The 15,665-nt window shown below is 35.7% G+C and overlaps 1 pseudogene; it reads left to right on the forward strand.

The window, feature by feature from the left end:
• Nucleotides 1-625: 625 nt before the first annotated feature.
• On the forward strand, nt 626-9,442 carry LOC129037123 (large ribosomal subunit protein uL6-like; annotated as a pseudogene).
• Nucleotides 9,443-15,665: the final 6,223 nt, after the last annotated feature.

Here is a 15,665-nt window from a genome sequence, read left to right on the forward strand (position 1 = left end):
GTTAGACTTGGGTTATCTTAAAAAAACCTACGCAAAGGTGATTACTCTAAAAGTTAAAAGGATGGAGGCAGATATAACAAACATCTATTAAAAATCTTGACGGTTTGGGTGTTTTCGGACACTTCCTGCCATGGTTATACATTTTAAGGATTTTTCTGACACCCAATTCTGTTATTACTGCAACATATAATTTGGGACAGCTTCTAAGCCCCATCTGACACTCAGGCCATTTATAATGGGGTAGTCATAGAGTGACTCCTGCAGTCTGCAGCTCTTGGGCCTCAAGTCTTAAGACTGGGTTATACACAGCTTCTCCATTGTATTAACACATGATATTTTGCTATTTATCTCCAGGAAGTGTATGAATCCAGGCAGGAGGTATGACTAGATGTATGGTAGATGCACCTGACAGCAATAACTTAACCTAAGCATATCCTGAGAATGATCTTTTATGGCAGATGCATCTGAGAGCAATAACGTAACTTAAGCATACCCTGTATGCCAGATACACCTGACAGTAATAACTTAAGAAATGAGGGTTGCCGGCAGGGCGCAGTGGCTCACTCCTGTAATCCCAGCACTTTGGGAGGCCGAGGCGGGCAGATCACGAGGTCAGGAGATCGAGACCATCCTGGCTAACACGGTGAAACCCTGTCTCTACTAAAAATACAAAAAATTAGCCAGGCGTGGTGGCGGGTGCCTGTAGTCCCAGCTACTCGGGAGGCTGAGGCAGGAGAATGGCATGAACCCAGGAGGCGGCGTTTGTGATGAGCCGAGATCAGGCCACTGCACTCCAGCCTGGGCGATAGTGCGAGGCTCCCTCTCAAAAAAAAAAAAAAAAAAAAAAAATAAGTGTTGCCACATTGAGGTTGTTATGGTGCTATGGGAGGGCGGTAAGTAAAAGTGCTATATAAACAGCATGCTTTTTTTTTTTTAATTCGAGGCAGTGCATATTTATTGAATAGTTACTCTGTGGGGAACCTTGTAGGTACTATGCGGGTGACAAAAAGTAGATTGCAATCTAGGATTTAGAAAGACTATTTGTTGCTTTTTAAAAATTTTATGTTATGTGATTTGTTAATTTGAGTTTAAAATAATTATTTGTTTTCTTTTTGTGTATAAAACATATTCACATAAATCACTTGATGTACACTTCTCAGTGTTGATCTTACTTGGTTTCTCAATAGGAATACAAATTGATCACTCCCTCTTTATTAAAATACTCTCTCCTCTTGCCTTCCATTGTGCAAAAAATACTTGGTTTTCCTTTTTGTTCTATATCTCCTTTGACAATTTATTCTTTTTTTTCTCTCCACTAAATGTTGTTTCTCCATGTTCAATCTGAGGTCTTCTTCCCACTTTCTCTAAATGATCTCATTCAATCTTGTGGACTCAATGACCAACTGAAAAAAAAAAGATTAAATGCATTTTGATCTCCAATTTAGACCTTTTTCTACTGAGCTACTTGTAACTCAAGTTGCAAGTAAGAAGTTAGTTAACTTCTTACTTGGCTTCTGTACTTGCATGTCTCAGCAAGGGCACCTCTAATTAAAAATATCACAAAGTAAAGTCACGAGAGCCCATCTTCTCATCCCTTATCTCCTCAAAACAAACAAACAAACAGACAAAAAAGCAAAACTAAAGCAAAGTCACATACACAAACAATAATTCTCCCTTCAAAAAACTCTACAAAATTTAGTCCTCTTCTAATGTAATCTCTCCTGCTTCAGTGAATGGTACCACCATCCTTTAGGTTATGGAGTCCAGAAATATGGAAATTACACATAACATTACCTTATTCCTTATCCACCTCTTATCCAGGTCCAACTTTTAATCAAGTACTTTGACATTTATCTCCTATATATCACTTGATATCCTTCTCTTCACTTCCAGGACCATCATACTAATTTAACTCACTATCTTATCCTACCTGTACTAAGACTTTAGCCTCTTAACTATCCTACCGTTTCACACTGGCCCCTTTTCCACAAGCTGTTGCAGTTCTCCTGTCGAGCCCATTGCCACTGGACTACCCTGGTAAGTAAGTACCCACAAATAAACCTCTGTTTCATTCACTGGCTCCAGATCTCCTCTTTGGCCTCTTGAACCTGGTGCCATCCATCCCTACTGAAGGTAAAAAGGATCCAGCATGACATGACACCAAATGCTCTTTTCAAATAGCTGTTGCAGCATTCATTTTCCATTTTCCCATTTTTTTTTTTTTGTATTTTCTAAGAGGAGGGTTGGGAAATAGTACTGAAATAAAACATTTGTGGATCTTGTGAGGAGGAGAATGTGCCATTTAAGGACTTTTGGGTCTTAGCCCAAAGCACTGTACATAAAGTTCCTGATGAATATGGAGGGCTTTGAATGCTTATGTCAGGAGTTTGCATTTAATTCCTCGAGACTTCTTTGTTACATCAAATGCAGTGCATGGAGCAGCAACAGCTGCATCAACTAAGAGTTTGCTGTGAAATTAAGAGTTATCAGGTCCCATGTACTGAATAAGAATCTACATTTTAATAAGATCCCCCAAACCATCCATATACACATTAAAGTTTCAGATACAATAATATAGACCAATGGCCCACTAAGTTGGCTACACTTGGGAATCATTTGGGAAGCTTTATAAATTACTGGCATTGGGGTCTATCCCCAGAAATTCTGATTTAATTGATATTGTGTGACATGAGCATTTGGATTTTTAAAACTTCCCGATATTCAGCATATTTTGAGAACTACTCTTCTCAGCCAATGGCTCTTAACTCTGATTGGACATTAGAATCATTTGAGATATTTAAATTCAACAACAACAAAAAATGTTTGGGTCCTAGTATCCATAAGTCTTAGTTAATTTTGGGTGCTGTTTACTAATTCTTTTTCATAATTTCCCATGTAATTCTAATTTGCTGCAAGCATTGAGAACCTTTACTTTTAGGCCTCTGGAGGATACACCTGGAAGCTATTTTTCCAAAAGTAGAATAGAGACCTGGAAGAAATTAAGTGACTTCTCAAAAAAAAAACTGGAGTCGAGAACTTCTAGATTGCTGCTCTAACTACAAGATACTCTTCAGTTCCCATCTTCAAGAAGAATAGCACAACATTGTGCAAGTTATAAGTATTATCATTCCTCATACAAGGCTTTTATTGCTTGTTCAACTCCACCGGGTATTATGAATTCTGTGACATTTGCAAATTCAAAAAGCACCATATTATCTATACATTTCACATTGCTTGTTGAAAGCTAATATTACTTACTGTATTGTACAACTCTCTCATGTCTGCACATTACATTTTAAGAATCCCCTAACAGATTTCTTCCCTCTACTCCAGAGCACTACCAATGCATCTCTGCAAGCTTGACTTCTCCTCTTGCCTAAAGTGCCTTGGGGACTAAACAGTCTTTTCTCAAGTCTTTGCAATCAGCCTGTATTCTCCTTATAAACACTAGTTTCAGCTTTTATTTTTTGAGTTTTATAATACACTCTGATAAATGCTTTCCTCCTAAGGGCTTGTCAGGAGCAAGGGTTATTGATAAACTGTTTCAAAGGGAAGAGAAAAACGTTCTGTCTAATATCTGCCATTGTGGCAGATTACATAACTAATGTTCTAAAGCTAATCGGTACTAAATGGATTTTGTATTTTAAATGCTTGCTGCAGCCATCCAGGTATGAATTACATTTCTTTATCAAAATCCTTATGAGGACCGCCTTGACTTGTAAAATCTAGCACATAAATACAGGACACTGAATGGTGCTAGTTGTGTGTACTTGCATTATTAGGGCATCGTTTATTTTGAAAGCTTATAAATCATCACTACATGTGAAAAGGCCTGCCATAGAAAAATAAAAAGTTTGTCCTTGGTCATCAGCATGTCTACTTGGAGAGGTGCTGCTTTCTTGGTGTCAGACGACTGGGGTTTCAGCTTTTCACTCCTTGTTTGCCTAGAATTCTGGGGACAGGATTCTTTTCAGCAGTTTTCTGACGTATGTCAACCAGAGTAATTTTAGGTGGTACATGAATGAATATTTTGATTTTAGCAATTGCAACATTTGTCTCTTTGCATTAAGGCTGCTGACGTATTTTACTTCCTACTTTGCGTGCCTCTCCAGGAGCTCAGAACCAGGAAAAACTAAAATAGAACAGAAGAGGGAGTGAAAAAGAAAGGAGCCAATGGAAGAGTAAAGAGGAGGGATCTAATGTTAAAAGAGAGGTATTGATAGGTGCAGAAAAATGTGTGTGTGCATGTGTGTGTGTATGTGTGTATCTACAAGCTTCTTCTGAATTTTCTTCAATGGGAAGATCCATCTCACCTGACCACAGGAACAGCAGCTAGAGAGCTCTGCTCCCGCTCCAGTGAGATGAGAATTTTACTCCTCTCTTAAGGGCTGAGTGAGATGGAACTTTAGAAAGCCCAGTGAAAAGAATGACAGGCAACAATAAAGAAAGGTTCAGAAATGGCAGTGCAGGAAGTAATACTTGACTACAAGGCTTTTAGAAAAATTAAAGGTCCAAAGCTATGCAGCTCTGCAGGTATGTATGCTAAAACTTTATGATAGAACAGCCGTAGATACATTGGAGAAAGCCCTGAATTAGGAATTAATGACCACAGATACATTCCCCTGCTGCGTGCTAAAGTCACTATGACCGAGGAAGATCTCTCCTCTTCTGAGCCTCAATTTCCTCTTCTGTAAAATGTAACAGTGAGATTTAAAAAATGTTTCATTGTTATTTTGTAAAATAATAAATCCAGTATGATTGTTTGTTGTTATTATTGTATTTTTTAAGTTGAATTTATGCTATGAACTTCTATTCATGGCAAATGAAATAATTAATTTTCCACTTGTAATCATGATACAACGTTTTGCTTTTAGGTAAGTCTAGGTTAAAAAAAATTTACTTGAAGTAAACATAAGTTAATACTTAGAGTAAGAATGGATGCTTTCATAAAGTTTATTCTGTGTTAGACACTGTTCTAAGGGCTTTACATACATTAACTCATTTGATCCCTACAATTTGCAGAAAACATTATATTCTTTCTTCCCAGATAAAGAGACTGAGACATAAGAGGTTAAGTATCTTGCACAATTCATGAGTAGAGGAAATCAGAGACTGAATCCGGATTATCTGGCTCCATAGTCAATGTGCTATACAGTTAACCAGTCTACATACTACAGCATAATTATCAATACAGGAAGGGAAAATATGGCAAAAATAGGAAGGATGCCACTCAAAAGACACTGCCCTAAGTTTTTTTTGTAATTACAGATTTGTGTCTTACTTAAATCTTTGCCTGGAATAAAAGGTGGCTGCTCAAAAAATGATATCATAGGTGAACAAATGAATGAATTTGTTTTCTATATCACAACCAGTGGTATCTCTCTAAAGCTCAAATTATATCATTTAACTCTTCTGCTTAAACTCCTTTAGTGGCTTCCTGTGAAGGTCGTCAGATTAAGAAAATACAAACACAGAATACCCAGTTATTTGGATTTCAAATAAACAATGATTTTTTAATAGTATGTTTTTAGTAATAATTAAGACATATTTATACTAAAAAAGTTATTTGTTGTTTATTTGAAATTCACATTTAGCTGGGCCTTCTACATTTTATCTGGCAAGCTTGCTCTCAATTGCCCTCAGAATAATGTCCAAATTATTTAATTGCTTTGGAGTTTGTGATGTGCTTGTAGCTTATTTCTTCAACCTCTTGAGGTTTTTACACCATTCCCCACTTAGACTTTATGTTCTAGACATGCCTGAATATTTGCAGTTCCCTGAATGAATATTTTTCTCTGAACTTCCGGCCTTTTCACAGGATATTCTCTTATTCTTACCATTTTTTACCTAACTTTTTTGTCAGATCAGATAAGAAGTCGCTCCTCCAAAATGTAGGTTAGGAGCAACCATGCCTTGCTCTTCTCCAAGCAGAGTTCCCATTACACTGTCTAGTAATTGTCAGATAAACAATTGTAATTGTTTGTCTCTCTCTAGACTTCAGGCTTTTTGAAGGTGGGATATCCATCTTGCTTAGTGTTGCATCCTTTTGTCTGCCTGGCACATAATAGCATCTGAAGCAATATTTGGTGAATAAAGTGATCTCGAAAGTGTAATTATGGAGAAAGTTAGAGTCTCCTTGCCCACTTTGTTTATTCAGAAAACAAGGAGCCAACCAAGTGTTCGTAATAAAGTGACTATTGGTGCATATGTGTATTCTGCATATTTTGCCCATGTCAGATCCATTTTTTACATGAATATATTTAACATGATTACAAAGTTTTAAAATTTTGTTTTTCAGGTAAGGTATACATGATTGGCTCCTTTCAGCAGCAGTGTCTGTGTGGTTCAAATCAATGGTATAAAAATTATAGCTTTAATCATTCTGATAAATCATTGTAACTTTAGAGCTTATTTATCAATTTCTACAGAATTTAATATCAAGATGTATTTACCCATCTGATTTTGTGTTTGCTTATTGGCAACCTTTATATAGTCTGAATATATAAGATGATGATGAACACCACATAAAATCCATACTGTATAGTACTAGTGCTGAACAACTCAAGGCCTCTCAGGGATGTTCTTAGCAAATCTTATCCTAGAACTCAGACTGATCAGTAAGCAATCATTAATGTAGCCATTTTTCATGGAGGACTACTGTACAGTCATTTGTGATTGTGCTATGCTAATGTGGATCTGGCACCTTCATCATGCAGTTCACTGAATACGAACTTGCCAAATTGTTCTTTTCTATCAAGGTCAAATTTCACCCAAATCAACATGAACTTTTTCCACAAATTTAGAAAATGGCAACTGGGCAGCCCATGCTACTTGACTGTGTAGGCAGGGCTCAGACACCAGGCCAAATAGAGAATGAGCTAAAACAGGTCCAGCGGGGGAAACAGCTTTCCATGAGACAAACCCCACCAGTGTGCCACGTTAATTTACCATTGCCATGGCAACATCTGGAAGTTGCTACCTTTATCCATAATAATGGCCAAACAACTTGAAGTTGCCACTCTTTTCCTAGGAATTTCTGCATATAATTTAAAGTAGGTATAAATATGCATGCAGACTTGCCTTTGAGCTGCCACTCAGGGCACATTGCCTATGGGGTAGTCCTGCTCTACAAGGAGCAGTACCTCTGCTAGCTGCTATACACTGCTGCTTCAATAAAAGTTCACCCTTGAATTCTTCACTGGGCAAAGCCGAGAACCCCCGGGCAGAGCCAAAAACCCTCCCAGGCTAAGCCTCAATTTTGGGTCTTGCTTGTCCTGCATCACTACCAGTTCCTTTCTGGATAATAAAGCTGGCTTCAACTAGAGAGTGTAAAATTTTGAGTCAAAGATCACTCTGAAGACTTTCTGCTTTTGTTAGTCTTTGAGCCTCCTCCACCTTCTTTGTAAAATGGAACTAATAATATGAATTTTTGGAAAAGTGTTGTTTTAGGTTTCTAACCTTTTAAAAATATTTTAAGCTCAGCCAATTTCATCAGAAAATGTTGTTTGTCTGCCTGTGTTTTTTGTCTGCCTACTGCCTGCCCACTTCTCTGCCTCTCTTTTATGTGCTTGGAAGTACACACACACGCACACACACCCCTGAGAAATTTGAATGGAAACACCTCTGGTACCCACGGAACAAGTTCTGGCTCAAACCATCCATAGGTTAGCTGAATATTAGGGAAGCCAACCTCCTCTGTACTGGTTTGACATTACTCCACTTTAGGATGTCTAAATATTAGCAAGTCTAGTGAGCAGATCACCTTATTTTTTAACTGTTATTCCAAGTGATATCAAATGAACTTGATGAGTGTCTTGATAAACAGCTGATGGGAATGTAACCACTATCTTTCTACATCTTCATATGTCTCAACAATAAGGTTCTAATACTTAAAGAGTGCTATGCACGTCTATTTCTTGCAGCCTTAAAAAACCTGCTGAAAATACAAGTGTCTAAAATTTTATTGCCAGAACCGACAACTGGGAAAAAATATATGATTAATAATATTTATAGTAATTTGTTTCTAATAATGAAAAGTTTGAAATAACAGAAACATCAAAAACTGGTGGAAATTAGTGGCTATGCTTTACAAATTTTATCATTGAGCAGGGCCATCAGAATCTTGCTCTAATAAAGCTATATGCTGGGAAGCCCCTGGCTTCACCTGGCTATACTGAGGACCGAGTGGATTAACAGCTTGAGATGTACCTGAAGTCCATTCATGGCATGCTTACTGGAAAGTTCTAAACTAAAGCATTTGCTTACAATGGGGTATTTTAGTTGGCAAAAATGGTCATATAAATCTAAATGAAAAGATTTCTACAGCAGATTGCATAGGAAAAAAGGTTACAGTTAAGTATATATAGTTTACACAATTTACGCATATGTGCATGCCTGAAGAGCTGTCTGGAGAGAGTCAGCAATATCATATTATGAAGTGATAGGATTCTGGGTTCTAATTTAAATATATATATATATATATATATGTGTGTGTGTGTGTTATATAAAAATTTTTACCAGTGTTTGCTGCATCTACTGTGAGAATGAAGACCATTTTCGGCAGACTGTTGATATTTCAGAAAATGTCAACATCACTCTGAAGGGATGCATAGTTTTTGTGAAGGGCCTCAGAGGAAACCTGCAGAGAGACTTCAGTCACATCAGTGTAGAACTTAGTCTCTTTGGAAAGGAAAAGAAGAGGCTCAAGGTTGACAAAAGGGGCGAAATAGAAAGAAAGTGGTTACCGTTTGCGCTATTCGTGGTAATGTACAGAACATGATCAAAGATGTTACACTGGACTTCCATTACAATATGAGGTCTGTGTATGCTCACTTCCCCATCAATGTCATTATCCCTGAGAATAGGTCTCTTTTTGAAATCAGACATTTCTTGGATAAGGCCAGGTGAGGCGGCTCATGCCTGTAATACCAGCACTTTGGGAGGCCAAGGCAGGAGGATCTCCTGAGGTCAGGAATTTGAGACCAGCCTGGCCAACATGGTGAAACCCCATCTCTACTAAAACTACAAAAAAATTAGCCAGGCATGCTGACGGGCGTCTGTAATCCCAGCTACTTGAATGGCTGAGGCAGGAGAATCACTTGCACCCAGGAGGCTGAGGTTGCAGTGAGCTGAGATCACGCCATTACACTCCAGCCTGGGCAACAAGAGTAAAACTCCATCTCAAAAAAAAAAAAAAAAAAAAAAAAAAAATATATATATATATATATAAAATTTCCACAGGGTTCAGATGAGGACAGGTGTTTCTTGTTCAGTATCTCAAGCCCAGAAAGATGACTTAATCCTGGAAGGAAATGACATTGAACTTGTTTCAAATTCAACTGCTTTGATTTAGCAAGCCACAACAGGTAAAAACAAGAGTATCAGAAAAATTTTGGATGGTATCTATGTCTCTGAAAAAGGGACAGTTCAGCAAGCTGAGTAAGATGTAACAGTTGTCTGGTTACATAAACAAGATGCCAGATGGTTCCAGAGAACTAACTGTGATATTTAAATGATGCAATAAAAGACCTGTTGATTTGGAAAATAATTACCATTATCAAGTATACTTTTCCCCAAATAATAATCCTATATAACGGGAGAGGGTTCTCACCTACTGTTGTGGTCTTGAGTCTATCCTCCTCCACTCTATTTACTTCCCATCAGGTGATAGCCTTGCATTTTGGAAGATCAACTTCACTTTTCTAGGGATGTGTCATGATTAGTTCAAGTGAACTTTGTGAATTCCATTTATTTTATTAGTGTTTGATACAAGCAACTCTGTCTAAGGTAATAAGAACATGTCAATTTTCAGTTCACAAGGACTGGCCCAAGTTTGAGGATCTGACTCAGTTTGAAACAATGAGGTGGAATTAAAGTTTATTAATGGTTTCTGGAAAAGTTTCCTTGCTTTTAAAATAGAGACTCAAGGAATATATTATCTCTTTTTTCTCTGGATTTTTTTTTTCAGTTGCTGATGTGCCACTTTGCCTGAGCATTGGATCTAACTAAGAGAATTAAAAAGAAATAGAGTCAGAGTCCCAAATTAAGTACGCCAGTCTTATTTTACTGTGACCTGAACAAATACTTTTCCCTATAGCTTAATGCTGTTTGATTTCATTGCTGTTGAAAGCATTTTAATAGGTTCATCCACTTGATTGGTGGCAAGAATAGAGTTATCCCACCTCCAGGCAGCATGTCAAAGATATCTTATAAGGTATGGTGATGTATATAATGTTTAACATATATATGTTAAAGAAACAAAAAAAATTTCACAAATTGTTCGTCTCAGCGTTGTGGAAATGGGCAAGCCATATCTATAATTTTAAAATTTCTAGTTGCCACATTTTAAAAAGTAAATATAAACAGGTAAAATTAACTTAAATAATATATTTTATTTAACCATCACAGATGAAAATCTTTTACACATTTAATCAATACAAAATATTAATGACATTGTATTTTGGGGAGCAGTAAGCATTTGATGTCCGTTGTACATTTTATACTTGGGGCACATCTCCATTTGGGTAGCTGCCGTTTGAGTGCTCGGAAGTCACACGTGGCTAGCATTATTAAACACCATAGGTCGATTTCCATGCTAGTATTTTCTACATGCCAGAAACATCAGCAAGATTGGGAGCTTGTTAGAAATACAATCTTAGACCCCACCCCAGACTTAGTGAATCAGAATCTGCATTTTAACAAGATTATCAGGCGATTTATTTTTATATTAAAGTTTGAGTAATTATTGTTATTTCTGTTTTCACTATTATGTTGGTATTAGCAGAAATGAACCACTTGTAGCACATTTTATGACTGAGCTATGGCAAACTGGGAGTACAGTCAAGGTATGTTGCAGACAAATACCTGAATGCAGACCTGATCAGGGCTGGCATAGATTCTTCAGACTGCCTAGGCCTTATGCTAGTTCTGAAATGAATGGTGTAAGCCTAATAGTAACAGAAAAGATTGGTTGTAAGCCCCGTGTGAATGGCACAGCTGTAATGTGTTGATGCATTCCTAATCAACAGATTTATTTTTACAGCCTTGTTTTGCATGAGAAATATCTGATATGGGATTGTTGGTAAAATATTTACAGTTCTTCAAGTTTTCTTTTGGAGAGATGGGCTTGAAATTGAATGGAACAATGTGAGGTTGTCATTAGGCCCTTATCACGTGCCAGGTTTCTGTGCATTTGTTTTGGTTTGATTTCTATCTGCTTTGCATTCTTCTTCATGATAAATGGTACCAAATCATTCATTAATAATTCCCCATTCAGTGGAAGGGAGAGACCAAAAGATTTTCAGAGAGAACATAACTGGTCTTGAATTCCACAGTGGGCATAAACCTTGGTGCATTTGTCTCCTCTATAGTTATTTTTTCTATTCATCTGAAACCTCATCCGAACAGATAATAAACCACTTCATGAACAGATGCGCCACTTATTTATCTATTTCTGTAATGATAATGAAGAAAATTTAATCTGGAGTGTCTGTAGAAGATGAACTAAAGCCAGATTGGTATGAATAATAAAGGCTCTGTTGGAATGTTGGGCCCCACATGAAAAGCCAATCATTAAGTACTGGACAATGCTGTCTTTGATATAGTCTAATAGTGTATAGAAACAACCACCTCTTGGGTACTGGACTCCACATGCAGCTACTGTTTCTACAGATGCAAACATTCTAAATTGTTTAGAGCATAAGGGAGCATAAAGGATAATTTTTTTTTTTTTTTTTTTTTTTGCAGCTGGAAGCAACATCTGATGTTGCAAAATGCTGCAAATATGTTGGAGGGATTGCTTTATTCAGACAAATTTAGAATGAACTAAAAAACATGTGTAGCTTAACATTTTTGTTGAAAAGAAACAACAAATTGAGGCCAATTTCCTTCAAAAAACTATGCAAAATTATCTTTTGGGGAATAATTATTTGCTTGAAATCTGCTGCACACTTGACCTTAGTTTTATACATGATGTATAGTTGTTCTTGGCATACAAAAACATGTGGTCTCTGTAGCTGAGAGGCAGTAGTATGTTCAATAAACTCCAAAAGAGATTTGTCACAAGGATTGTTTAATTTTCTCATTTCTACAATTCAGTGCAATAAAACAGCAATAACAATAACAATACCGATATAAACTCTGAGAATTTAAGTTTGTCCCATATCCTCAATGTGTTCCCCATTTTCAACACAATCACTTTTTCTTTTGGTGCTTTTGTGTCTTTGTTTTGGAAACGTGGATAAGAATAACAATTTGCTTTGTGAATCTATTGACTTACTCTCTATTTTTAATTTATAAGTTGTATTATAAGGAACTTCAATATACCATTTTAATAATGAAAAAACCATTCAGACAGAAAATTAATAAAAAATATCGGATTTGTATATCACTTATCAATAAAATAGACCTAAAAGACATCTACGGAGCATCTTCCCCCAAGAGAACAGAATACATGTTCTTCCCAAGCATTCAGTGAACATTCTCCAGGATAGATCACATGTTAGGCCAGAATACAAGTCTTAGAAAATTTAACAAAATGGAAATCATATAAAGTACCTTTTCCAACTACAATGGCATGTAATTGGAAATCAGTAACAGGAGGAATCTTGGAAAATTCACAAATATAAGGAAATTAAACAATATGCTTTTGAACATTCAATAGATAAATGAAGAAATTGAAAAGCAAAATTTAAAAATTTATTGAGACAAAAAATTGGGAACACAATATACCACAACTTATGAGATGCAGCAAAAGCAGTTTTAAGAGGAAAGTTTATAGCAATAACATCTACACCAAAAAACAAAGTGATCACAAACACATACAACTGAACATCACTCAAGGAACTCAGGGAAAGGAAAAAAGAATGAACTATGTCCAATATTAATAATAGAAGGAAAGAAATAACAAAGATCAGAGCAGAAGTAAATTATAAAATAGAGACTAGAAAAACAATACCAAAGATTAATGAAACAAAGTTAGCTTTTTTAAAGATAAATGAAATTGATAAACCTTTAGCTAGACTAAGGAATAAAAGAGAAGACTCAAAGAAATAAAATCAGAAATGAAAGAAGAAGACATTACAACTGACAGCTCAGAAATACAAAGGATCATGAGAGGCTACTACGAACAATTATATTTCAACAAACTGGATAATCTAGAAGAAATGGATAAATTCCTAGACACATATGACCTACTAAGGTGGAATCATGAAGAAAGAGAAAATCTGAACAGACTAATAGTGAGCAAGGAGATTGAAAATGTCTTCTATCGAAGAAAAGCCCAGGACCTGATGGCTTCACTGGTGAATTCTACCAAACATTTAAAGAATATCTAATACCAATACTCCATACACTTTTGCAAAGAATCAAAGAGGAGGAAATACTTCCAAACTCTTTTTATGAGGCTAGCATTACTCTGATTCCAAAGCCAGATAAGAAAATCACAAGAAAAGAAATCTACAGGACAATATTCTTGGTAAACAGATGCAAAAATCCTCAACAAAATACTAGAAAACCCAATTCAATAACACATTAAAAAGATATTCATCATGATCAAGTGAGATTTTTTTCTGCAATGCAAGAATGGATCAACATTTGTAAATCAATAAATACAATACGCCACATTAACAGAAAGACAAAAATCATATGATCATCTCATTAGATGCAGAAAAAGCAGTTGACAAAATTAAACACCTTTTCATGATGAATACATTTAACAAATTAGGTATATAAGGGATATAATTCAACACAATAAAGGCCATGTATAATAAGCCCAAAGCTAACATGATATTAATACTTAATGATGGCAAATTGGAATTGTCTCCTCTAAGATTCAGAATAAGACAGGAGTACCCACTCTCATCACTACTATTCAACACAGTTGGAAGACCTTGCCAGAAAAATGAGGGAAGAGAAAAAAAAATAAAAGGTATCTAAATAAGAATAGAAGTAAAAGTGTCATTGTTTGCTGATAACATGAACTTACATATAGAAAACCCTAAATATTTCAGAAAAAAACTTAGAACTGATAAACAAATTCAATAAAGCTGCAGGTAAAAAATCAACATGCAAAAACTAGTAGCATTTCTTTACACTCACAACAAACTTCCTGAGAAAGAATCAAGACAGCAGTCCTACTTATGATAGCTACAAGTAATATTTAGGAATAAATTTAACTTAAGGAAGTGACCAACACCTATACATAGAAAATGATAAAACCTTAATGAAAGAAATTAAAGAGACACAAATAAATGGAAAAATATCCAGTGTTCATGGCATGAAAGAATTAATAAAGTTAAAATATCTATACTATCTAGCATGATCTATAGATTCAATGAAACACCCACCAAAATTCCAGTGTCATTTTTCATATGGAAAAAAATTCCTTAAATTGATTCAAAACCACAAAACAACTCCAAGCCCCCCAAATAGCCAAGGTAATCATGAGCAAAAACAACAATAAAATTTAAAAAAACCAACAAAACAAAACAATAAAACAAATCTGAAGTTATCATACCATCCGATTTCAAACTATACTATGAAGTGGTAATAACCCAAACAGTATGGTATTGTCATAAAAATTAACACATTGACCAATGGTACAGAATAGAGCACCCAGAAATAAACCCACACATCTATGGTCAATTGATTTTTGACAAAGGTCACAAGAATATACAACGGCAAAAGGACAATATCTTCAATAAGTGGTGTTGGGAAAACAGAATATTCATAAACAGAAGAATAAAATTAGACCCTTATCTCACTCCATATGCATGAAAGATGCAAAATGGTTAAGTGATTTAAACATAAGTTCTGAAAGTGTAGAACAACTAGAAGAAAACATGGAGTAAAACCACACAATATTGGTCTGGGCAATGCTTTTTAAATTTGACCCCTTAAGTGCAGGCAACAAAAGCAAAAATTGACAAATGAATTACATCAAAGCAAAAAAGCTTCTGCACAACAAAGAAAAACACAGAATGAAGAGAGAACCTACAGACTGGGAGAAAATATTTGCAAGCTGTACATCTCATAAGAAATTAATGTCCAAAATATGTAAGGAATAATAAAACCTTAATGAAAGAAATTAAAGAGACACAAATAAATGGAAAAATATCCAGTGTTCATGGCATGAAAGAATTAATAAAGTTAAAATATCCATACTACCTAGCATGATCTATAGATTCAATGAAACACCTACCAAAATTCCAAAGTTTTATATTCAAACAACTATATAGACAGAAAACAAATGATCTGATTAAGAAAGGGGCAAAGGACCTAAATAGACATTTTCAAAAGGAAGCATATGAACGGCTAATAGATACAAGAAAACATGCTCAACATCACTAATTATTAGAGAGATACAAATTAAAACCACCATGAGATATCACCTTAAACAGTTGGAATGACTATTATCAAAATGGTGAAAGACAGCAAGTGGTGATGAGGGTGTGGAGAAAAGGGAATCCTTGTACACTGTTGGTGGGAATGTAAATTAGTGCCGCCATTGTGAAAAACAGTATAGAAGTTTCTCAAAAAGCTAAAAATGGAATTGCCATATGATCCACCAATCCCACTTCTGGGTATTTACCCAAAAGATTTGAAATCTGTGTGTTGATGAGATGCTTGCATTCCCATGTTCACTATAGCACTATTCACAATAGCCA

The sequence above is a fragment of the Pongo pygmaeus genome, chromosome 4, assembly GCF_028885625.2.
Source record: "Pongo pygmaeus isolate AG05252 chromosome 4, NHGRI_mPonPyg2-v2.0_pri, whole genome shotgun sequence".
Taxonomy (NCBI): domain Eukaryota; kingdom Metazoa; phylum Chordata; class Mammalia; order Primates; family Hominidae; genus Pongo; species Pongo pygmaeus.